The following is a 27,841-nucleotide window of genomic DNA, read 5'->3' as shown; positions in this document are numbered from 1 at the left end:
CTAAATAAGGTTGCCAGTGTCGGAGTGATGGTTAACAGGTACTAATGAATTTGCAAGAAATGTAAGATGTTTATTTTATTGGTTATATATAACCAATAAAAGTTTAATAAGTACCTACCTATTTGCAAAATAAAGTTTAATTCTTTAGATAAAATAAAACGTTTTATTTTATCTATTTGCAAAATAAAGTTTAATTCTTTGCCTATTTGCAAAATAAAGTTTAATTCTTTAGATAAAATAAAACGTTTTATTTTATCTGAAATGAGTGCATTCCACGAAGTAAGGGTTTCAACAATCAAACACTTAATTCTTTAATTCCAGGAATCTACGACAGTAATTGACTAGATAATTACCTTCTAAACTTATTCCACAGAAAATGTGATAGTGGGTTTTTCCATTTTGTATATAGGAAGGTCCAAGTGGCGTATTCAAAATTCTTAACAGTTCACTAAAAGTAGGTACTTCAGTTGCAAGGTGCAGTTCATTGTGTATACTAGTGTTATGGACAATTTGGAAGTGCCGTGTAAACGCCGAAAAATTGGTCCTCTAACAGTTAATGAAAAAACATTAATATTTAATTGTTTTAAATCATTTACAGACAAACGTTTATGTGAAAGTGTTGATGAGACCGTTGAGTTAGTTAGCAGTACACTTGGTGTTGGGAAATCTACGATTTACAGAGTTATTAAAGAAGAGAAATGTGGTAGTTTTCAAATGCCACGTAATGCTCCAGGGAAACCAAAATTTCAAATAGAATATCATTTTAAAGAAGGACTTCGACGGAAAGTGCATGAATTCTTCTTTAGACAAGAATTTCCAACATTGGATAAAGTTCTTGTCTCAGTTCGAGATGATAAGGATTACCCAGAAATGAGTCGAAGTACGTTATGGAAACTTTTAAAAGAAATAGGCTTCCGCTGGAAAAAGAATCCCAGAAAGTCTATTTTATTAGAAAGAAGCGATATTGTCATATGGAGAAGACATTTTCTAAGAACCATAAAGGAAATGAGAAACCAAAAAAGAAAAATATTTTATCTTGATGAAACATGGATCAACGAGGGTCATACACCAAATAAATTTTGGCAGGATGAAACTGTTACAAGTCAAAGGCACGCTTTTGTAAATAACTTATCTACTGGTTTAAACCCACCATCAGGAAAGGGACGCAGGCTGATAATAGTACACATTGGCAGTTCAGAAGGTTTTGTTGAAGGTGGTTTATTAACTTTTGAATCAACTCGTACCGGTGACTACCATGAAGACATGAACGCTGATGTCTTTCAAGAATGGTTCGAACAAATGATAGATCTTCTTCCTAAGAACTGTGTAATAGTAATGGATAATGCAAGTTATCACTCCAGACTTATAGAAGGACTGCCCACAACCAAGTGGTTAAAAAAAGACTTGCAGAATTGGCTGAGTTCAAAAAATATTACGTACCATCCCGGATCTATAAGAAAGGAACTTTATTCGTTGTGTGCCCTTCATAAAGAAAAATTTAAAAAATACGAAATTGATGAAATTGCCAAAAATCGTGGAATGACAGTACTTAGATCCCCACCATATCATTGTGAATTAAACCCGATTGAACTGGTATGGGCACAGATAAAGAGTGAAGTTTCAAGAAAAAATACCACTTTTAAAATTCATGATGTTAAACAGTTGTTTTTGGAGGCCGTAAATAATGTAAAACCTGAAAACTGGGAAAAGGCAGTAAATCACACTATTAAAGAAGAGGAAAAAATGTGGAAGCTGGACAATATTACTGATAAAATGATCGAGCCAGTTATTATAAATCTTGGTTCTGAAAGTTCATCTTCCGAATCTGATTTGGATTTGTAACAAGTAGTTGTAAGTTTTATATTAATATTTTTATTCATCTATTTAACATACCTTAGACGGTTTTAAAAACTCTTTTTCTCTTTTGTAATTTTTAAAAATTAAAAAAAAATGTAAATTTTTAAAACCCTTTTAAATGTAGGCCAGTCAGTTCTAATATAGTGTGTGATAAAAGAGGTCACTTTTGTTTACATACACATAATGTGTGATAAAAGAGGTCACTTTTGTTTACATACACATAACACTTTATAACACTGAAATAATTCATTTATTTTTTACAATTGTTCAAAGTAATTTTTCAATTAATCTTGAGCACGCCCATGGCGTGGTCGGAGCTACCAGTTAAAATTATGCTAATTACTCTCTCGTTCATAAAAATAAACTATAAGTAATGTCGGGTTTTGGGTTGTAAAATTTAAAATAAAAAAAAACAAAAATGTTGACCTAAAAAAAATATTAAAATTTAATTCAATTTTAAATCGTAGTAACAAAGATGTGGATTAAACAAGAAGTTACTTTCTTATTTGGAAATAGGTATACACATTTTATGTGTTTTATTCTTTTGTTTACAAAAATGAATAACACGGTTTATAACAGATTTCCCTGCTGAGTTCCCTACAAAGACCTCTTTATATACCAAAACATAAACCTCAAGATTTTCCCCACTTTATTTTAATAATATTCTTTCATTCTGAAGTAAATTATAGAAGGCAGGAATACCTTTTTTAGAAAAATTTACATAGCTATTTGTAAGAGTATTGTTTGCGGGAGTCTACCATATCGTATGCATGGAGGCGTAAGGTGTGAATGAGCAAGTTCGTTTTGCAACTCGAACGTTTTCGTTTTTCTTAAGAAGTTCTGGAGTGAAATAAAAAAGATGAGAAAGTGATATTAAGCATAAGACAAGAATGTAGTATCCAAGTGGATTAGGTGTATTTCTTTGCGGATTCCGTGGCTGAAATGTACAGGACCGAACTCAATACTCTAATATGTTTAATAATAGAAATATATTTTAAAATTTCCCATATATTTATTAACTGAATTTAATTGAAATACGTAAATAGCTTAAACGGGGTTAAATATTTAAATAAATGCAAAAAATTGAAACGCAAAATATTAATTTTATCAAAAAAAAGAACCCAAGAAACATGGTTTTTAGCATCTTTATTAGAAATTAACCACAAGTTTAATTAGAAATGGTTTTCTATTTCTACTGTGGAAATGTTCTCAAAATACAGATTAAAGAAATTATTTTGTTTTGTTATTTGGTAATACAAAAAAATCTTTCAACAATATAATTTTAGTTGCCTCATTCAGATTGATAATTCACACGTATATTGTATATTTGAAAATAGATGTTTTTAAAATAATATTATCATCATCATCATTCTCACCGTACTCTACCGATTATGGTGTGCAGCCTTCCTTACATAGTTGTTCTTTATTTCTGCCCATGATTGTCTAATGGTATTAGACTGTATTATTGTATTCTGTGCCATAAAAATTTTTGCGATTAATACATAGCAGAATCGATCGTATAGATAGTTTTGGTTTTAATTAATAAAAAAACAAATAGAACTTTAATATAAACCAAAAATCTTTTATTTTTTTAAATTTACGTTACAATTTTTTATTTATTGTTGGCTTTTATAGCATTCAGTAGAAAGTATGTTCTCGGCATATATACTTTTGACACTGTACCCATAGGGTCTTCGTTTTTCTGTTCTTTTTCAACGAGCAAAAATGACATCTGCCATCTGCCTGGAACATCATACTAGCTATGTTCCATAGATACCTCCGGGATGTCCAATATTGTTTTTATACAACTCCTCATAGCTCCTCATAGCTAACGATTTCTTGACAACGTTCAAATTGCGGTGTAATGAGACTAATAATTGCTATTGATGTCAAAAGGTTTCAATACTATGAGTATTGTTGTTTTTATCAGCAACGATGGCTGGTGGTGATTCAAAGGATACAATTATGTTTTGGAGTACTCTTACTTCATATAGGTCTTTATTATTCGATTTAGTTCTACATAAAAAAAGTGGAAGCGCTGCTTTGGATCCAGTCTTATATATATATATATATATATATATATATATATATATATATATATATATATATATATATATATCTATATATATATATATATATATATATATTATATGTATATATACGTCTTCATAACAAGGCGTATATATATATATATATACATATTAGTAGTTAGGTATTATTGACTGACACGTTATGTAAAATAAAGTTTTACTATGAGGTTTTATTATTATTATATATTTTATTATATATACATATATATTGGTTACTTTGTGTCCCATTTTTCATGTTTTAAAACATCTTTATCTGTTGTTTGATGTATGTTATGAAGTACCACTCGAAATTTTCATTATTCCTTTGTTTGGTAGGTATAATAGTGAGTGTTTTTCTCATTGAGTGCTTTGGTTATATTTCGGTAATGTTCAGAGGTTGTCGGCTGGAATTTTACTTGGTCATTATAAAGGCAACATATTGTTGGCAAAAAATGTCTAAGAGGTCGTATATTATGTTTAATGTAAATAATGCCTTCAACTCTGTAAACTGGGCATATATCATAACAAAACTAGAATCAGCACGAGTGTCAGGGTATCTCATCAATATCATTAAAAGGTATCTTACTAATATATATGTTACAGTGGCAAAAAACACAAAACATAAGTTAACAGCCGGCGTATCGCAAGGTTCCGTATTAGGTCCAACACTCTGGAATATATTGTATAACAGGGTACTAGAAATAGGCTATGGTAGAGATACTCTAGCTATCGCATACGCAGATGACATGGCGATACTAGTCACTACTGACATGAACTGGAAAATCGAAAACAAAGTCAACACATGCTGCAGAAAAGTCAAGAGCTGAATAGCTAGAAACGATCTCGAACTGACAGAAAGCAAAACGGAAGTGGTCATACTAAAAGGGCTACGATGAAGACCCGAGATAACTTTTTAAATTGGTAGTACTATTATAATGCCTACATACTGTGCAAAATACATAGGCATATATATCGACACAGGAATAAGGTTCATGAATCACCTGACAAATGTAGTCCATAGGGCGGAAGAAAGAACGGCAGCCCTACAAATGATCATGCCGAATATAGACGTCCCAAGTAGCCAAAAACGAAGAATGTACCTGTAAGTGGTACAGTCGACCCTCCTATATAGAACCCCCATTTGTGCAGATGTACTAAATTACAAAAGGTACAGACACATGATAACCAGAGCTTATCGAAAGTCCCTATTAAAAGTGATAAGTGCTTACAGGACTACTTCAACGATGGCCTTACAGGTAATAGCGGGCACGGTCCCCATTCATCTCCTAGCGAAAGAACGGCAGACGCTCTATAACTCTCAAAACGGCCACCTACCTCAGGTCAGAGCCGCCAATAGAGAACAATTACTAAAATAATGGCAAGCAGATTGGGAGGCACAGAAAGACAATACACAATGGACCAAACAATTAATACCCAATGTGATAGAGTGGTACAAATGTAAGTTCAAGAAAGTAAATTTTTATTTCATGCAGTTCCTGACCGTACATGGATCTTTCAGGTCTTACACGTATCGTATACGTAAAACCAGCGATGATAATTGTGTCATATGTAACGTAGAAGACGATGCGGAGCATTGTATCTTCAGGTGCAAGGTGTTTGGTGTGAACAGCATATAATGCGAACAAAGTTAGGAGAGATATATGTAATAAGATTTAATTAAGCATCCAGAAATTAGATCTCGGTAACCCAATTCAGTTTAAAAATTTAAAATCCTTTTAATAATAATATTCATTGCTTATTGCTCAATGCGACTGTTTGTTTATGACATTGAAAATATCGGTGTTACTAGAACACTCGATGACCTAGTGAAATTTGCAATGTAATCAAAACCTTATTTAATAATATGTACAAATTATATTAGAAAAACATGAATGCATAAACAAACGCACGTGAGTTAAATACCCGGAAAATAACGGGAGTAGATCATTAAGAATTAAGAATTTGGAGCTACCAGTCGAAGCTAGTGTTGTTATCCGTCAACTGGGTACTCTCTCTCTCTTATTGTACTTGGAGAACCAATAAAGTAATTATGAATATCCAGTGAGTTCGAGTTAATCAACCCCATGCAAGGGGTAAACTACCCCTAGAGTTCCACTATATGGAACTCTTCATGGAAGCAATCTAATAAACATTATATGATTATCCAACATTATTATATGGCGATCCTAGACCAAACGGAAATGGAGCAGATATAAAATGGGAGGAAAGACGTCGAAGGATGCGGTACAGGAGAATGAAGTTCTAAACAGTAATTTCGTCGTATAGAACAAATATGTCATACCAGATATGGAGCTGAAAGTACTGCTATACATAATCATGGCGGTTCTAATATTGAAATTGGTATGGTCAGTATGGAAGGCGCACAGGAGGAATTTGAAAAGGAACATCCGTCGAGGCAAAGTAGCAAGATCAACGGCAAATCTAGACGTTTAAAGTGGTAAGTCTGTATTATCTGTTTTTATGATACTTCCTTGCACGATTTATGGCACATTTTTATCAATGAATAATATAATACATATTTTTTTTTAATACGATTAGGTCACTAATTTTTAATAAGACTATATGACCTCTATTTTTATATATATGCACCTCAAGATATTAATAATCTATTTATTTAATTATTATTATTAGTCTATTTTATTATTACTATTATCATTGACTATTTTATTACTAATAGTCTATTATTGACAATTTTTAACAAGTGCAATAGGTTTTATCATACTTATATAATTTTATATATGTATATATGTTTTTGACAATTTTATCATACTGCGTAAGACTATCGAATGTATATGTTCATTACGAAGGACAAGAATAACACAAATGGAAAGTCTCATGAATAAATGAGTAGCAACAAGGTTTGTTGAGAAGATTTTGTCAAAAAAATTGAAGAAGTGTTAAAGCAAAGCAAAAGGGTCATGAAGAAAGACGTAATTAAAGCTAAAGAAGTTAAAGGAGACGTGACGACAAAATTAGTCGAATTATACAATAAATTCATCAATTTAATTAGAAAAAATTGGGAGACATTAACGGACAAACAAAGAGAGACGTGTAACAAATATTATGGCAGAATCAGGGATAGAGTTTTGCGCTCGTTTCAAGCAGTTAATACAAGAGTAGTAGTTCCCAGCTCGATACATCCGATAATCAACAAGGAAATAGAAGAGGAATAAAGTGACAAGAATTTAGAAGACGAAACAAGCGACACCGAGCAAGAAATAAGTATAACTGCTAAAACTTTTTGTTCGTTTTCGTCGAGGGTCACATCTTTGAATTTGTTATTTAAGACATCACATTGCACGTATCTGATCGATAGTAAAAGTCATAGGGAACTTTGGGTTTATATTTAGGATTGCTAACACTTTCTGGTATGTAAAGTTTTAAATAGAGTTGATGCATCTTTTTTACATTTAGATCTGGAGATAAATAGAATCGACGGGATTTGTTTCTACTATAATGCGATTCATGCCTTGGAAAGCTCTGGATGTGCATGTTCACATTTTTGAGTGTTCCGTTAGATTTTCGGTTGTCTATTTGTATGCTTTTCTTTGTTAATAAGTGGCGCTGCAATATATCTGTCACGAATAGTTTGAGCAATGAGATCTACACGTTTCCTTGATAAGCCGTGGATTGAACCAAAAGCATGTCTACAAACTCGTTTGGATAGCTTACCTAGCTTTATAAAGTATTTGTGGGAACAAGTGCGGTCTTGCCTTTAATTAGTCTTTTTCGAGTTCTTTGAATGGTAGTAGTTTGAATCAACCCTACCAAATAGGTATTTTGCAAATCTTTGTCGCCTATTTTGTTAAACTTTTGTAAGACAACTTTTCTTGTTTCTTCGTCCATATTCTGAAAACACTTGTACCTGCAGTTGCAATTAGATCCAGTTAATCCCGGTCCCTTCTGTATTCCTTTCCAGTTCGTATACATTTTTCGTTCTGCAATAACTTTTTTTTCATATTTCTTTTCCAGGGAGTGGGTTTGGCACTTTTTTTATTTTTGGTTACAGGAACAACTGGGGGCTCTTCCGTGGGCTCCATGTTGACAACAGGTTCAATGTGTTTTTTTTTACAGTGGTACGTCTCTTCTTTGGATGCCTTCTCCTAAACGAAGGTCCTGTGATATTACTATTAAAACAATTTTCATCAGAGCTTGTAGGTCTAACTCACTAGCGCTAAACGGATCTGACTCAGTTTCACTGATTTTTCACGACGTTAAATTTTTACACGAACAATTAAACTGCATGAAAACGCACGCTACGCAGTAATGATAGCGAATAATAAGTCAAAACAAATCAGCCAACATTCACAATTATTTGGTGCAAAAAGGATGCAGGTCCTGAGCTGCACCCTTCTTGCACCAAATGAGTGAGGAGGCAGATCCATAAAGACGTATAATTCCTTAATTTATTATCGGATCTGCATCGTTCTTATTACAGTCAATCTGCCAATTTTTTTTTTTAATTATGGCATATATTTCCACCCAAAACGTTCTAAATATGGAGCTGCATCCTTCTTACAGCAAACTCCTCAATTATTAGTTACAATAGACAATAACATGTTTTTAGATCCTGGGTATTGATATTTATATAGACCTTTAAATAATTTTTGAATGGTAGCCACGATCGTATTGTATATTAACTTTTAAAAAGGCCGACATTTTAAAAAGGTAATAGGTAAAGCTAAAAATTAATTAAAAGTACCGTTTATCGTTTCGCGTAATTTAAGCAAGTGTTGTAATTTAAACTTAGCCCCAATAGTATGAAAAAGTTGATTCACTTTTTCATTAAAAGGGAGTAGGAATTCTTCGAAAATCGCAAAATTTAATTACGAGCAAGAGCTTGGCGAAAGAAAGTCCTTAGTGATGTACTTCTTTTTAAAGTTTAAGCGGAAGTGAAGGTAACATCTTTAATAATGTCACGAGAGAAAATAATTATTTTACATTTAGTTGCCTATTGAAATAAATTATCTATTACGAAAATTAAAATATGAAATATATAATCTATGATATTTTAAGTTATATATCATATATTATACATATATAATATATAATATATTGGTTTTTGCAAATATTTTTAAACTGTTTTGTTTGTCTTCACAATATCATTATTAAAGAACCCAAAACTCTTTCGTTGGACAGTGGCAATTAACTTCTCTGATTTATCTCACCTATCAAAACACACACACGCACACACACACACACACACACACACACACACACACACACACATATACAGACATGAACACACACATACCAGTAGCAAAGCAAGATTAAAGCGCCTCATGCTGCTCTGCATTATTCAGTACATATTTCATGTTAGGGTTTTTGTAAATGGGATGCTCATATGGCAATCCTTTTGATGAAAGTAGCCTCCCATAGCACATCAGCGTGATATCGGGGTGGGGGTGGAGGAAAGCCTGGGGAGCATTGGGGCTCGAAGGAGTGGTCCCTAATTTACTAGGACCAATCTTTCTCACCTTGATGAATTGTATGCCTGAATGTCCATATGGGTATGCAAGTCTCCGAAGGTAGGGCTTACTTATTTTGGTTGCTTGCTTGTGTGTAATTCCATATATTATTTTGTAGATCGCAGTGAATAGATGGTTAGTTCAAACCTAGTTTCGTGGACACAGATTCCTATACAGGGATACAGATGAAGACCACAATGGCAGTGATGACTTAGATCTATCTTATTATACCTCTGTGATTCCTCAAATTTTATAAATTACAGAAATAAATAAATTTTTAAGAATATCTGTCTTTTATGTTGATGTTTTATGTAATGGAAAACAGATATATTCATAAATCATAAAATAATAAATAAAAACTTATCATGTACCAAAACATATATCTCTATCTGATATGTTATATATTTGTGGTATATAAAATTGCATAAGTCTAGGTATACTACATTTTTGGAGAGAGAATATATTTTGGCATAGAATAATTTTTTATTTGTTATTTTATGACTATATTTATTTTCCATATAAAATTCGGAAAATTTTGAATTTGCCGCCTAAAATTCAGGAATATACTTTTTGAATATCCCGCCTTAAATTGAGAACCTACATTTTTGAATTTGCCGCTAAATATTTTAGGTAACGATTCCAGATGTATTTAGCGCTAGAAACTCTCTCCCCACTCATTCTACGGCACTTACCTTACTAGGGGGGGGTTTATACTCTGGTATTCAGCTGGGTACTGTGAACACGTTCAATTTAGAAATTAGAGTCTCAATGACTTCACCTCACCGTTAAGGTAAGTTTTGTAATTGTTATAAAATTAAAACTTTTTGTGTAAATGCTGTTATTTTTAGATGGAGTTGATTCCTAGTACATCAAAAAAAGTTAATTCATTAGATAATAATTTTCAGAATACTCTTTTAAGATGGTATAATGAGAAAGAATCTGACTTGTCTGATGTAGAAGATGGATATGATATCGAAGAAGAATATACATATCGACCTTCAAGTGAAAGTAATGATAATGAACAATCATTTTCAAATAATGAAAATATTGATGAAATTTAGACTAAAAGAATAAGGATAAAATTAAAATAAATGAACCTGTAAAGAATGTGCGAATTTCACAATATAAGTAAGTAATAACCCTACCAGGATTTAAAGGTACTGCTCGTACTTTAGAAGATGAAGCCATTCCAGAAGATAGATAGATTAATACTCCGAAAACAAACTTATCTATTTTTGGCATATTAAGCAATACTTCAACGGTCAATAAAAAATGTAAAATATCAATAAGATCAACCCATAGCAACTTTGAAACTGATTTAGATTGTTACGTTTTGAATTAAATTAAGGGAAAATTACCAAAATACCGTATTAATGTACAGGATTATTCAATTCCAAGTAGTTTTATTTTGACCGATCCTTGCTTCACCGATTCAATAGGTAGAAAGAGGAAGTCATGGCTGCGAAATATTCGAAACTGGACAAACATGACTGTAGACGAATTGTTCCACGTTGCAAAAGACAGAGAAGCTTTTAAAAATGTGGTCGCCAACCTCCGTTAATGGGGACGGCATGAGAAGAAGAAGATCCTTGCTTCAATATACCGGCCCCAATCGATATACTAATTGGAGCTGATCTGTTCTGGTCAATTTTGGGAACAAAAAAGCATTCACTTGGAAAAAATATGCGGCTATTATTTGAAACGTCGTTAAGATACGTAGTCTCAGGGCCCTTTGGAGTTATTGAATCTATAAAAAACGTGTCTTGCAATTTAGGCATAAATCAGGAGCTATTGGATAAACTAGCTCACTTCTGGGAAGTAGAGAATCATACAAGCTTCAAACGATTGTCCGAAACTGAACAATTTTGTGAAAATCTTTTCAAAGATACTACTATTATAGATTCTTCAGGTCAATTTATAGTACGCATGCCATTAATGCCTGTCAGTTTTAGGAAATTCTAAACTTCAAGCAGAAAATCGTTTTTATGCTCTAGAGCGCAAATTTAAACGAGATCCTATATTACACCGATGATACAAGAAATTCATGTTAAAGTACATCGCTTTGCATCATATGAAAATTCATAAAAAAGCGGAAGGCAATAAATTCGAATATTTTCTCCCTCATCATGGCGTTACGAAGGAATCTAGTGTAACGGCAAAATTAAGAGTAGTTTTTAATGCTTCAGCACCCACAACAAGTGGTCTTTCATTAAATAATATACAAGCTATTGGACCTATTTTACAATATGATTTATTGTCGATAATGCTGAGATGTTGGAAATACAATTATGTCATACCTTCGAATATGGCAAAAATGTATAGATAAGTGCTAATTAATTGTTCCAGAGCAAAGGCAATCGCGAATTGTTCCAGAGCAATACTTTGGCACGAAAATTTTAATGACAATCTGACAACATATACACTAAACACTGTTATTTATGGGCAATCTGCAGTAAGCTGTATTGCCATTCGTTGTTTATTCAGTCTAGCAGAGGAAATTCAAGATAAGGAGCCGGAAATAGCAGATATCATTAAACGCGACTTCTGTGTGGACGATCTTTTGACAGAACCTTCTACAATAGCAGAAGCACGATACATTTGTCAATCAATATCTGAAGCTTTGAAATCAGGCGGATTCTCACTTAGAAAATAATGCTCGAATAATCCCGATTGTTTATCATAACAACCGAGAAATCCAAACACGAAATATTTACCTTTGCTGACGACAATAAAATTAATACTTTAGGTTTAAATTGGTCTTGCCGAGAAGATCTACTTATATACTACATCAATGCTAATCCGACATAAGCAGCTTTGAGTATTCGTTCTATTTTATCTGCAGTATTCAGTAGTTTCTATCTTCATGTTCTAATTAGTCCCTGTATTATATTGGCTAAAGTACTTATTCAAAGGCTTTGGATAGACAAAATGTCATGGGATGCAGCAGTTACAGGTAAAATATTTAAGACCTGTACAAAATTCGCATCAGAAATTCCAGCATTAAATGGATGACGTTGAATAGGCAAGCCATTTGCAAAGATGCTATTTCTGTGCAGCTACATGGTTTGCTGACATGTCCGAAAAGGCTTACGGTGCTTGCATTTATTTGCGAAGTGTAAATGCAATTAGTGATGTAAGTGTTGAGAAACTGTGAGCAAAATCAAAGGTGGCTCCTATAAAAATGTTAACAATTCCACGTCTAGAGTTAAGCGCCATGTTATTACTGGCAAGCTTATTTATTAAGGTTAAGAAGTCGATGTAAATGAAATTTAAGTCTTTAATTTTATGGTCGGACTCAACTCCAGCTTTAGCGTGGATACGAACCACTCCCAATCATTTTAAGACATTTACAAGTAACAAAGTTTCAGAAATTCAATCTTTACGCACGATAACACAGCCGACATTGTTTCTATAATAGGGGTCTGTATTCTAGAGATATTTTAGATTAAAAGCTTTGGTGGCATAAACCATCTTGGCTGGAAAGTAAACATTGTTTTTGGCCAAAGCATTTTTGCGAAAATGTCGCTAATTTGCTGGGGATGAACTTTGTTGTTTAATCTACTACATCAAATGCTTTATTTTTATTTCCCTTTCAATGCTTTCCTAAATTTTCTAAAATACAAAGATCAGCTGCTTACATTTTTCGTTTTAACTACAATTGCTTAAATAAAAAAAATAAAAGACACGGAACTCTAGAGGTACATGAACTTAGGTTAGAAAGTTAAAAACACAAGTAAATCACTATTAGGTCTTGCTTCCTTTTTAGAAACAAATAATATTCTTTGAGTTGGGGGTATGTAAAGACACTCTGAATTTATCTTTAACAAAAAACATCCCATATTGCTACATTCAGGGCATCATTTTACTAAACTACTGTTTTCTTTAGAGAACGAATGTCTCTTTCACACGGGCCCTCAACTTCTTTTGAGTACTATAAGGGAGGAGTACTGGTCCATAGCAGGAAGGATTCTTGCGCGTATGATTGTAAAAAATTGCATCAAATGTTTTAAGTTTAACGCCAAAACTATTGAACCTCTTATGTCTGATTTACCCCTGGAAAACGTAAATCCTTCTAACGCATTTACCATAGTGGCGGTGGATTATGCCGGCCCTTATCAAATTAATATAGAAAAGAAAGGGGATGTCATAAGAATGCATTAAGAATTAATCTCTAACCTGTCTTTGAAAGCTTTTATTCAAACTCTGTGTCGTTTTGTCTCCAGGCGAGGGAGACCTTCAAAAATATTTTCAGACAACATTATATGGGCGCGCAACGCGAATTAAAACAATTCTTTAATCAGAATAGAAAGGCAATTGTAAATGATACTGGTTCGTTATATATAAAGTGGAGTTTTATACCTTCCTATTCATCTCATTTTGGTGACCTCTGGGAGGCAGGAGTAAAGAGCAAGCATCACTTAAAACGAGTTTAAACAAACTTTTCTTTTTACTTTTACTTTTTTCTCTTACTTTTCGAGGAATTGACTACTATTCTCTCGCAGAAAGAAGCAATTTTAAATTCTCGTCCTCTCTACCCTCTATGTGTCGATTTTAATGACCTTACTTTATTAACCCCAGCTCAATTTCTTACTGAAAGACCTATAGTAGCTATTCCTATCAATATGTGACCGACATTAAACTGAATATACTGAATAGGTATCATCTTCTACAAATTCTACAATAAGTTACCCAACATTTTTGAAACCGCTGGAAAATGGACTATATTACCGAGTTACAACGTTGCACCAAGTGGAGGGCCAACAAGGGGGAACTATTAGTTAGGTATTAATCAAAGATATGTGTACTTCACCGACACGGTGGCCACTAGGTAGGATTTGAAACTACACAAGGGTGCAGATGGAATATCCAGAGTGGCAACCATCAAAACTGTTACAACAATTATTAAGAGTTAGTGTTTTCAAGGTAGTTTTCAGTGGTATTTGTAAGGTGTTTTCAGAGCTCTTCCTGTCAGTGTTTTAAAGGCACCATTTTCAACGGGGGGAGAATGTTGACGCCATAACTCATACTTAACATAATACACGTGTGCTGTTTATATGTTGCGTGTTTGCAGTGCTGAAAGCTCCAATGGAACGAGTACCACAGAGTGACATTTTCTGATTCCGGCTAAGACACAACCACAGACATTCGAAAAAGACTTGTCATATAGATAAAATCATGCGCACATAATAGGGTAAGTCCGGAGAGATGGACCACCGGGAGAGATAGACCAGTCCATTATTTCCGAACTGTGACGCTCAAGCGCTACCATCGTTTGTTGTGAGTATGCTTCAGTTACAGTGAAGCTATGCTATTAGTTGTGTGGTGTTGTTGTTAATATTTGTCGAGAAAAACGTCATTGTCTGTTTTGGTAAGTCCAAAAGTTTTTTAACGTAGTAACACAGTTTTAGTTTTCAGTTTAAATTTAAGTTATAGTGTAATTACTCACTAAGTAGCTGGTATTTTTCTGTTTCAGAAAAATGCCAACTAACTACGTAAAGGGGATACAAGTAGAGGGGCGTGGATGAAAGATGCATTAATACAAGCGGTTAATGCGGTGAAAAATAAAGAAATGGGTGTCAATGCTGCTGCTAAAGCGTATCAAATTCCTAAGACCACTCTTAAAAGAAGGATCAAAAAACAAAAGTTTACGAAGGACAGCTTAGGGTTTTCGTCCATTTTAGGAAGAGTAAATGAACAGAAGATTGTAAGTCACATAAAAAGTAACAAGCTCATGGGTTTACTTCCTGCAGGGATTCAGTAAGAAGCATGACGTTTGAACTTGCTGAAGAGCTAAAATTACCTCACAAATTCAACAAGGAAACTAGAAAAGCTGGTTATGATTGGCTAAACTCTTTTTTTTTTAAGAAATCCTACTCTAACTATTAGAAAATCAGCAGGTGTATCTGTATTCCGAGCTAAGGGAATGAACACGAGGTGTGTGGAAGAGTACTTTAAGTTACTGAAAAGTGTTATTTTGAAAAACAATTTGGTTGAAAAGCCTTGGCACATTTTTAACATGGACAAAACCGGGCTTCAACTGAACAACAAGCCAGGAAATGTTGTTGCCATTAAAGTTTCCAAAAATGTAACTTCCATTACGTCAGAAGAAAAGGGTGAAACCGTTTCTGTTCTAGCTTGTGCTAGTGCTGAAGGTACATTTCTTTCCCCATACTGCATAATGAAGGGCAAGAACTTGAAAGTTGAGTTCATAGACGGGATGCCTCCTGGCTCAGTTGTAAAAATGTCACAAAAATCTTCTAAAGTCACTAGTGAAATTTTTCTGCACTGGTTAAAAAGTCATTTTCAACCTAGAAAACCAGCCGGGAAAGTACTTCTCTTACTTACGTCCTAGTGTACACAGAGCAAAAAGGAATCATTTTGATGAGCATTCCACCCCATACTTCGCACTGGCTTTGGACGGATACTTTTCCAAATCACTTAAGTCCTACTTTTATAGTCCATGTAATTATTTCATTACAAACAATCCATCCAGAAAGATCAATCGTCTGCAGTTTGGAAAACTTCTCACCTCACCGCAGGTGTACAAAACGGTGTGAGTGGATTTCAAGCTTGTGGCATAGTCCCTCTACATATGTCTGTAATACCTACGCCTACCTAGAACCCGATTCCTCCAGTGCAATGCCCAATGTCCAACTATTGGCGGCCACTCTCGATAGTGCACCAACCGGCGAGGTTGATCCTGTTGCCTCCAATGTGCCAACAAGTGACACTGTTGATTTTTCTATCTCCTGTGAAGTACCAAGAACTCAATTCGATCTTGCTAGTATCCCCAGTACTTAAACTGAGAAAAAAAAATTGAATTAAAAAAGAAGTTTCTCAAGCCAAAAAAGGAACCATCTGGCAAAGTGACACAGTTTGAAAGTTCAGACTCAGAAAGCTATGATTCGGCAGATCTAGTCCAGGATGACGGTATGTAAATAGAAGAATAGAATAGAAAAGAATAGAAGATGAATGTGTGGGATGTGGAGAGGCTTACAATGAAACTACAAAAAAAGAAGACTGGGTGAAGTGTGTACAGTGTTCTCGGTGGTTTCATGAAGGTTGCTCTAGATTTGAAGTAAAATGTAACTTTTGCGGTACCAGGGAAATAATGAAACAAATAGACTTGTTTGTTTTTTTATTTGGTTATTGTAACATTTATTATTATGTAAAATATACATATTTTTTACTTTATACTTGGTTTGTAGTCATTGATTATACTTTTTACCCTGGTCCAAGCTACTGGTCCAAGCTACTGGTGAGCCGCTTGATGAGATTTGGAAGACTCTTCCGCTAACTACTTCAGCCAATTACGTCTGGCGAACGACGGGCCAAGCAAAAACCACAATTGCAGAGCCCATGGTCCATCTCACCCAGACACGTCCGGGTGAGATGGACCATGCAAAGTTTTGGAAAAAATGCAATGTAGCGTTTATTAGTAATATTCAATTAGAAAGTAAACTCTTAAGGGTATAAAACTAAATTCTTTACCAAACGCTTAAATAATAATGTTAATAGGTTGACAACGAAATGTGGTCCAACTCTCCCGGACTTACCCTATACAATGTAAGGTTATTTTGACTTTTTATAATTTACTACTATACAGTTTGAGTTTACAAGTTAGTTTATTATCCAACAATAAACACTTATTGCCTCCATTAATCCCTTTATGGCATCCATTCTGACTTTTATGTATTTAATCAACAATAATAAAGTATACAATTTGTCCAATTATTATCTAAATTAACAATAAAAATTTATGTTTATGTTAATAAAATGATACCCTTTTCTTTATATACAATATTCAAATGTACACTAAATCATTAACATAAATAAAGGTAAGGTGTTAAATAGATTTAAAATTGCTACAATTTTATTGAGTTGGAACTTAAATCTAACCTTAACTTTTTTATAATCCTTATATTTAAATATAATCTTAAGATTCGCAAAAGTTTAAACCAAAAGAGAGCCTACGCATCTTTAGTGGAATAATTGGAGAAAATTTTAATACGAATCTTAAGAGAGAGACCACATTAATCAACCGATTTCCATAACTGGAATTAATTCAAACTCGGTTGTCATTGGAAAGGAGAATCGCAGCTCTTGCTAGTTTGAGTGAGTATTTGTTTCTGCCGCAGAACCGAGCATTGTTATTCTGTCGATAATATTTCTAAAACCCTCCACCATCTTTGGGATTTATCACTTCCTCACATGTTCTGCTTCTTATTATAATTATTTTACTAAAATGATGGATTGCCCCCTTAGAATTTATCATCCTAAATATTCTCCAAGATAAGTGGTAAAGAGAAATTCAAAATAAACATCCCAATATAGAGTAATTTATTATTGATCTGGTTTGGTAAAATATTAAGAAATTACTCTTAAAACTATGGTGAATAATATATTTTCCAGTTATCTTTGCGTATATACGTTTCATGTCTATAAACAATGAACAATGAAGAAATAAATTGTCCACATTTTCCTGTAAAGACAGGATTTGTAAAGAATATTGTCTTCACAGTTGATTCCAACAAGCAGGTCATAAAGTGTATAGTTACGGTGGTGGTACTGTTAAAACATGGGGTAGTATTAGTGTTAGAGTGAAAAGTACATTTCAGTACCGCAAAATCGTCTTTTTTTAAAGTAATCCATATCGAACTAAACTTCAACAAAGCAGTAAGTGACCGTATATAGTGCAGCTACGTTACAGAATACAACAGTGAGTTATTCTTATTTTATATATCTAAAATATTTCACAGCATATCGTTTGTAAGGTTAAGTATTGGCCGAAAAGCCTGCTATCGGAATTATTTCTGATTATATAACTTGTTTAATTCAGTACTGATAAGTTTATCAAATGATATTGGATTCGACCTTAAACATTTGTCAACAGCCATGACTAACGATCAACAATCTCAAAACAAAACATCATACTCTGCTGTACTTAATAATATTTCAATTCAATTTCCTTCTAAGAATCAAGCAATTTTATTTAATGAAGTTCCTGATATTACAAGAGAAGAGTACTTAATAGTTCTTGGTGAAGTTTTTCATCTACGGAATATTCTATTTTCAGCAAGACTATCAAATAACAGAAAATATATATCTATCTCTCCAGCGAATCCTTGGTTAAATATTTTATGTCCAACTCAGTAGAAATGACAATAAAAGGCGAAAAGCTAAAAGCACGAAGATTGATAACTCCGGACTATTACTATCTAATGTTTGCCCTTCTATTCCACACACTCTAATAGAAAATGAATTAATTAAATTGGGTCTTAAATTATGGTCACATCTAACCTTCCTTAGAATAGATAGTAACCCCCTCAGAATTCCAACTCGTCGTCAATTTTAGAAGACAAATATATATATTCAACTACTTGTAGATACCTTTTTAATTGGATATGAACCAATATTTATATATATATATATATATATATATATATATATATATATATATATATATAATATTAATATATCCATATCGCATATATTTAAGTTTAGATAAACCTTCATGTTTTATCTGTGAGCAAACAGATCACATTGCAGCGAATTGTTTAAGTCATAATTCACAAAATGATTTTACTCTTATCCAACACCAAACAATACAACAACAACCACAAGAATCCTCCCAGTGTAACAAATTGGCCTTTGAAATGGAACCAGATCTTCCAGTCAGTAATTCAACCTACACCTAACCAACTAACAGACATGATTTTAATACGTCCCGTACTTATAGCAATTAATTGTATATTTAAAGGTCAGTCAAAGACCAATAAGAGAGATCAATACTACTCCATCTCCCGCTGAAGAATTAAACAAAAAATTTAAAATCCCAAAAACCAACCAAAAAGATGTCAACTAATTTTACTTTAACATATAAACAAACTCTTGACTTTTTTGAAAATTGTTCAAGCTAGTCTGATCCTCTGAGCTTGCTACAAGCATAAACGACGGATATACTCAACTTTATAGATATGATAATAATAATAAAGCTGTATTTTATAAAAAAAAGCATGAAAACTAAATGCAATAAAATACATATTAAACAAAATACAAAAGATGCTAAACTCAGATAATTCTGTTAATCAAGACAGTGATACTACAACAAATTCATCTCAAGAAATAAACTAAAATCTTCAATGGAATGTCAATGAGTTTTATACCCATCTTGAAATGCTTAAACATTTAGGATCAATAATCTCGCCATCAATTATTTGTTTACAAGAAACAAACTTTAAAGGACAACATAGTTAAGACATGAGGAATTATTCTTGTTTCCATAAAAACCGAAACGATGCAAATATCGATAGTGAATGAGTTATTATGATATGTTAGAAGCATTAGTAATGAAAAGTAAATTAGAAGAAGAAATAAAATAAAATCTTCGATGCGGTTCTTCAATGGTATGTTAACGGGTTATATACCCGTTTAGAAATGGTTAAACATTTAGGATCAATAATCTCGCCATCATTATTTTTTTCTTAATTAGATGGTTTTGGTGAAGACCAATTAGCCGTACAATTTTTTTAACTATAATAATTTAATTTAACTGAATTGAAAACTCATCCTTCTTCACTGGTAGAATTAAACGGACATTTGTTCAACAAATTAGGATGGCGATCTTGCTACCATTTAGAAGTACTAAGTCTTGTAATTACTTTCAACTTGAAGGACCACCCACTGGCGTAGGAAATAAGAACACAATCAGTTTAAACAATACGTAGTTTAATAATTGAATGTTACTACAACTAAACTAATATCCAGCCAAAGCTTTAGCGCAAGTTCTTTTATTGAAAACAGCCGATCACTGTCCACACTAGTCCGCGACACACTACACTAGCACTGATACAGATTAAAATGTTTAGTTTAATTTAATGTGTAGCAATTTCTAAATTTTGATTATAGTGAAGTCGTTTTACCCTGTCGTATTTTGCATTACCGCTCGAAAAATAATTTATGGCTCTAGTTACAGCCACTCTATTATGCTTTCCCTTTTCTACCTGCTTTGTGGTATCGAACCTCCTACTGGTCGGCTGTAGTACTTGAGGATAAATCAGCGCTACCAAAATATTTTTTTTATAATTTATAAGAAACTATTTAAAAAACAATAATTCCGAATTTGCCAGACAATTTGTGTTTCTTGACGAAACATCGATTTTTGCGAAAGGAAATAATACCAAATCATCCTGGCAAGATGATTCTAGCAAATACTATTCGAGTATTAGTGCGAGTAATGGCAAAAGATATATTATATTGCATGCAGGAAATAAGGAAGGTTTTATACCCAATGCTAGTCTTATATTTCTTCGACAAAAAAAACTGATGATTACCACGGAAATATGGACGCCGATATTTTTGAACATTGGTTTGAGGAAAAATTATTAAGAAATCTGGAAAATCCGTCATTAATAGTCTTAGAAAATGCTTTGTATCACACCAGAGGGGAGGAAAAGTTGCCCACAAGCAGCTGGAAAAAAGAAGACTTAAGAAAGTGGCTGTTGGAGAAAAATATAGAACACGAACATCTTGTTTTAAAAGCTGAATTATTAAATAAGTGCAAAGAACACATTACTGAGAAAAAATTTGTCGTTGGCCCAATGGCACTAAAATATGGTCATAAGGTCCTAAAACTACCACCATATCACTGCTAGTACAATCCAATTGAATTGGCGTGGGGCATCACTAAAAACTACTACGATAAACATGCCTGTAAGACCACCGACGAAGCCAGCGTTTTATAACTCTGGCAACATGCACTAAACCAAGTCAATTAGGAACAATGGCGGAACTGTATTGAGCATACTGAAAAAAAATTTAGAGTCATATGAAATAGAATAAGTTATTGATGAAGTAAGACCTTTAATTATTCGTAATGATGAAGATTCAGATGAATCGGATAGCGAGTGAGATAGTAATGATACCTGTCCATAGATTACGACGTAGATAGAAAAATTAAAACAAAAGGGTACCAACCTCCAAACAAAAACAAAAAAAAAAATAAAACAAAAACCGCATGCAGGAGAGAGCCGGATGCACACCGCACGACGCTCTTAAATGCAAGCACCAAAAAAATTAGATTAGCAAGTAAGGTAGATTAAGGACATGACTGGACGAATGACTGGGTATTAGACGACGGATGAAAGGATTTGATGCTTGCTCGCTCTCGACTGCACTTGGTGCAGAAAAGGGAAAGCAAGTATCGGCACACACAACCATCATTAGATCGCCGAACAATTGCTTTGACCGGTAATAATAAAGCCAAATGGGCTAACCTACCACTTAAATGTAAATACACGGAAATCTCCCATTGCCTGACGGGGGATACCGCGAAATAGTCGAGACCTGGCTCCAAAGACCAGGGGGCGGAGGAAAGCCGGAGCTGGTTGTACTGCAGGAGGACAAACTACCTCGGTGGGTTTGGGAAAGTGTGTGTGGTAAGTAGGAATAAGTCTTTATTTTATATAGATATATATTTCAATAGATATATTTATAAAATATATAAAAATAAAAATATAATACAAAATTTTGAACACCCAGTATTAAAATTGGCAAATTTTTTTATGCTTAAATAAAAATAGAGTTTAGTACACGCTTAAAAAGAATTTTTGTTTTTTCAGAATAAATATTAACCACAATATTTATTTTTGAAGTTGCATGTGTAATATGAAAAATTTTTCAAAAACGGCTATTTTTTCAAGAATGGTATCCCAATAAAAATCGATCCAGAATTTTACGTAGATTCTAAAAAAAATAACAAAAAGCACAGTTTCTATTTAAAATAAGAAACTTAATGGCGACTTTTGGTACAACCGGAAATGCTAGACGAATGCAAATATTTACAAAATGAAGAATGCTTTGCATAACCCATTATTCCAAGTTTGCAGAAACCAGTGACGACCAGAACTTTGAAAACTTTTAAATAACATGTTGCGTGAATGACCCTGTATATTTTATATTCAATATTTATCAATTTACATTATGATATTCAATTATTATAAAACATAATACAAAGTGATTTTATTAAAAAAATCCCTAATGTCGTATTATTGAATTAAGAAAACCGTACATTTTTAATTGGAGAACCGCTGACTACCTGAGGCAAATGTGAACAGACACTTTTATTACTTATGCGACAGGCTAAAACGATCCTACTATAGTCACAGAGAAAGATTCACTTAATTGTAGCGGTTGACCTCTCAGAAGCGTTTTTAAATAATAAAATTTTTAGCTATCAGATCTTAAATTGACATTATTTAACACAAATGCTTGAAACAAATCAAAGAATGATTGCCACTCTTGAGCATCGTCAGAAAAAGGTTTAATATTAATATCTGGGAGTTTTATATTAGAAAAATGATTTTGAGAAATGTTTAAAATTCTATATTCATCAGCGTGATCCATTAAACTTAATAATTTAGCCAAAATGATCTCAAAACGGTCAATAGTTTACATTGCTGATAATACAACTTCCTTTTGTGATGATTCCGTAGCATTAGTCGTTGTACCATCAGAACTTAACTATTCCGCTTAATCTAATAAATTTTGTAATTTTTTATAAGTTCCAAATAAACTATCATACTTTAATTGTATTAGCTGTTTATTATTCAAATTATCTGAATTGGTATTCAAAAAGCTTTCAATACGGTTCAATTGAGATTTAAAACCCCTTCTTGGTTGAATTCTAAAAAGTCATTACAGCAACTATTACAAAACAGTACTATTGACAACAATAAGATGATTGAATCTTTTGAGTATAACATTTTCTATAAATATTTTAAATAATAAATTTAACAATACAGATAGATAACAATATCTGGCGACCTTCTTCGGAATTTCCAAATCAACAATAGCTCACCGCTTCTCGCTGACCCAAATGTGATTAGCTGGAAACATGGTAATCTGCCAGGCACAGTTCTTCAATGGCTTAACTTGATCACTCACATTTATATCACTCAAGACGCGATTTAAGTTTTTACAACGAAAAGTTCTGAAATTAAATATTTATCTCGGCGATAAACAACTTTGACTAGATTGGACTTAAATTTTATTTTTTGCGAAAGATTTCTAATAAAAGCGATATATAAATTGCAGATAATTTGGTACAACTGGTTCCTCATCCATCTCGAAGTGACGAATAAAAATGGTAGAATTAAACGGACATTTGTTCAACAAATTAGCATGGCGGTCTTGCTACCATTTAGAGCGAAATAAGAACACAATCAGTTTAAACAATACGCAGTTTAATAATTGAATGTTCCTACAACTAAATTAATATCTAACCAAAGTTTTACTGCAGGTTCTTTTATTGAAAACAGCCGATCACTGTCCACACTAGTCCGCGACACACTACACTAGCCAGATTAAAATGTTACTAATAATTATCACTTTAACTAAGGGCGTTTTCTTCTATATAAATATACTTGATTAATAATGAGCGTTCAGCTTTTAACTATAAGCTATGTAACGATAACTAAAATGCGAGAGATAAAACTCTAAAACAAGAAGCAACCAGCTCAGCTGGGATGCAATTTGATACTGTACGCGAGAGTCTAAACTCTTAAACCACAAATGCGTCGAATTTAATCGAATACGAAACTAAACACTAATATGCGAGAGCGCCCAGCTAATCTGGGATACAATGTTATACTGACAATACTTGTGATTGCAATGCCTGACTATTGCAAGGGATTCGCGGGAGATGGGAGACAACTTCGATATTTCTATACAGAGGTAGGTAAAACGTGGTAAAACCAACCTTTTGAATTCCTGTCTAACAGGGAAATTTTTGGAATTGGTCGGAGAAAGTTAATTTATGGGCAAAAATATCTTTTGAATAGATTTTCGGGTTTTATGATGAGAATTTGCTGGAGAATTTACTCCAGTTAAGTAATAGTTAACTACATATATACATATATATTATATTTATATATATATATATATATATTTATATATATATATATATATACATATATATATATATATATATATATATATATATATATATATATATATATATATATATATATATATATATATAACTCCAGCTGGAGTTATATGTATAACTTAGTTTTTTTTTATTTTAATTTTTTTTGTTGTTTTTTGTTTTTTTTTTGTTTTAAATTTTTTCTTTTATATTTTTTTGTTTTGTATTTTTTTCTTTTATTTTGTCGGTGCCCACTTACAAAATCGAACTAGTTGCAGAATTGCTAACAAAGATATGGTAATTTACAATTGAGTATCTGAGATGCAAAACTCGCTCATTACCCTTAAATGAGTTTTTCAGGTAACGTCTGACTAATTAACTTAAGTTAAATGAATTCTTTTGCTTGTGAGATATTATCCTGGCCTCGTTAAAGAAACTAAGAATCAAAAAATCAGAAGCAACATTTTAATAGAAAAATATTAGATTAAATTCGTCTGGTATATCAAAAATACGATCATCTGGAGTTTTAATTGGGGCAATATAGATTTCATTTGATTTACTGTCTGACGATACTAGTGGGTTCCTTTTGATGATTAGTAACACTTGATTAGTTTTGAAGATATATATATATATATATATATATATATATATATATATATATATATATATATACATATATATATATATATATATATACATATATATATATATATATATATATATATATATATATATATATATATACGCACCAGTGGATAGCTCCTCCTTATATAGGAAATTTACATATAATAGGTCCTCCACTGTGGTAGGTCCTCCGTATACGGAGGACTTATCGCAATCATTATAAAAGAAGTCTAAACGCCATTCTAAACCATTGAGCAAAATTTCAGATGGATGAGTTATTGCATGTTTTTGTACGTTTGAATACTTTAGTTCAATATGATCGCCACATTACTTGTTGTGTCGCCAGAGTCGGCGTATATTTCGTTACGTATATTCAAATTATAGTTTACCGACCTTAGTTCTTCCTATTTTTATATTACGGTGGTTTAGTCCTCCTCTGGAATAATGATTCGAAAACTACTTAATAGTCTTCCAATCTTTCTTTAATATTTAAAGTAATATAATATATATATTTTAACAAAAAATCTGAATCAAAGTAGACAGTTTTGTTCACAATAAAAGTGATGGTGAAAACGAAAAATGAATTCAAATGTAATGTATTTGTTATATTGTAAACGAATCTGATTATTTAAGGGCTATATATATATTATTGATAATCATTTGTAAATTTTTAACAAGGGCTAACGAAAAAAAAAAACATGTATATATGTTCGTTATAAATATTTAATTTTAATCATTATTTATATTTAAAAACAAATAATAAAAATATGAACAAAACTGAATATATAAACACAAATAAAAAATACTTAACGAAAACTCAGAATATATTGCAAAAACTGAATTTCGAAAAAAACTTGACATTTAACACTTTTTATATTCATTTTGAACGAAGACCTTTATTTTGAGCCAATTTTTATTTTTTAATATATCAGGATTTTTTAAAATCAGATCTTCACATTCCGATTTTTTGGGGGGCCTCTTTTGTTTAATGTGGGTTTTAAAATACATTTTGACTACTTTCTTCTGATTTTCTGTCCACGGAACTAAAACCCTTTTTTTATTTTTTGCCTTCATATCCAATATTCCCTTTTTTTCATTATTACAACTTTCTGAACCTTTTGATTCAATAACATCATTGGTTTCATTTTTTTGTTCCCCAAATACCTCGTTATTATGTCCATCATCATCTTCCATAATGTCTTCTTCCAAATTTATCTCTATTTCTTCTAAACTTTTTCCCTTGAATTGACCTGCTTTACCTTTCTCCATTAACAGGAGTAACTTAGAGATCTTTACAGTTTGATAAATGTCATGATCGATGAATTCCTAATGTGTGCCCCATAAATGAAGCCAGTTGCTCCATGTCATTTTCCGACATGGTAAACAACTGGGTTAGCGTTGCTAGATGTTTTCTCAGCCTTGTACATGTAAGAGCACTAAGATTTTTAGCTCCGCATAATTTAGCATATTTTGACATTACTTCATACCCTCGAATTGGTTTATCAAATTTTGGATTAACAAAAAGGTAAATACTAGGTGTTTTTAAAAGTAAATCTCTACATTTTGTAATCATTTCTAAGTGTTCTTGTACATCCTTACTTACTAGGACGGGTACACCACGTCCCCTTTTACCTTTTATTACTATTCTTCTAAAACTTTTCATTAAAATTCTTTCGGTTTCTGAAATTGCTTCAGAAAATTCTTCATAACATTGATTATCTTTAGCGCTAATGTAACTCTGTATGGTCATTCTTTCTAATTCACCAGGGCGCCTTCTATTTAATAAGATAAGACGGCAATAAATAGTTTCTAACAGAAACACGTAAGAATTAATATCATTATTATTTTTCTGTAATTTATCACAAGATTCATTTGCCCTTCGCACGAGATAGTTTTTCAATAGCTTAAGGTCACTTGCTAGTGGTATTAACGTCACTTTGTTCCATTTTTTCATGTCTAAATCATGTGCAGCTTGACTGGAAATATCATATTTCCAATTTCCTTCTATTATTTGTATTAAAGATTTTAAGTCAGCTTTAGCGCTGGCACTTCTAACTGTAAACTCAGACTTTTTCGCATTAAGCATAAGTGCTATATCACAACACTGTTTTAATGTAGTGCCAATATTTTTAGCAAATGATGGAGCTTTAAAAGTTTTGCTCTTGTTATCATATTTTGAAACTATTTTAGTAGCAAAAACTAAAGAATCGTAATATTCTGGTTTCAACGAGTCAAAAAGCGTTTTGATTGAGGAACTATTTTTTCTTAGTTCGATAACAATTTTAGCTAATTCCCTCATTTTTCTTGACGCTACTGGTATAAAGTGTTGTTCTCTATGGATCTTCAAATATCTTGAGCCAAACGCACAAATGAGCGGATCTTTTTTAGCCACGTGTGATACATTGTCTGCTCGCATTCGAGGAAAAACAGTTTCTTTTAAATAAGTGTCCAATTTAAGGTGCCTTAATAAGAAATTTTGTGCTTGTGATTGGGAATTTCTGGTTATTGAATCAGGATTACATATTTTTCTGTGGCGCCATAAGTTTTTTGCCGAATACATGCCGAAGCAGTGGTCACACGGTAGGTAGTTTGTATCTGCAGATCCTTTCCTAACTGGTTTTAAATTTGCAGAACCTAACAAATAGTTTCCCTTCTGTCTCAAAGCAAATAACAATTGCTTTCTCGTTTTACTTCTTGGAGGGCAAACCAAAATTTTTTGAACTTCTAATTCGCTTTGATGATTTCGTAGTATATGTCTAGGAAAATTTAATACAACTGATTCACAAAAGTAACAAAAAACAGATTTTTTAAAAGACTTCGTATTTATATTGCAAGTTTCTTCCACATGTTGATGGATATTTAGGCTGACAGAAGAC

General features: G+C 32.6%; 1 protein-coding gene across 2 annotated transcripts in view; it reads right to left on the bottom strand.

Moving 5' to 3' along the window:
* LOC140451851 (putative receptor-type tyrosine-protein phosphatase mosPTP-1) overlaps window positions 1-27,841 on the bottom strand; it is an 850,513-nt gene that overhangs the window by 614,105 nt on the left and 208,567 nt on the right. The gene's annotated exons all lie outside the window — the stretch shown is intronic.

This window comes from Diabrotica undecimpunctata, chromosome 10 (genome assembly GCF_040954645.1).
Source record: "Diabrotica undecimpunctata isolate CICGRU chromosome 10, icDiaUnde3, whole genome shotgun sequence".
NCBI classification, from domain to species: domain Eukaryota; kingdom Metazoa; phylum Arthropoda; class Insecta; order Coleoptera; family Chrysomelidae; genus Diabrotica; species Diabrotica undecimpunctata.
This window is presented reverse-complemented; position numbering and strand designations above follow the sequence as displayed.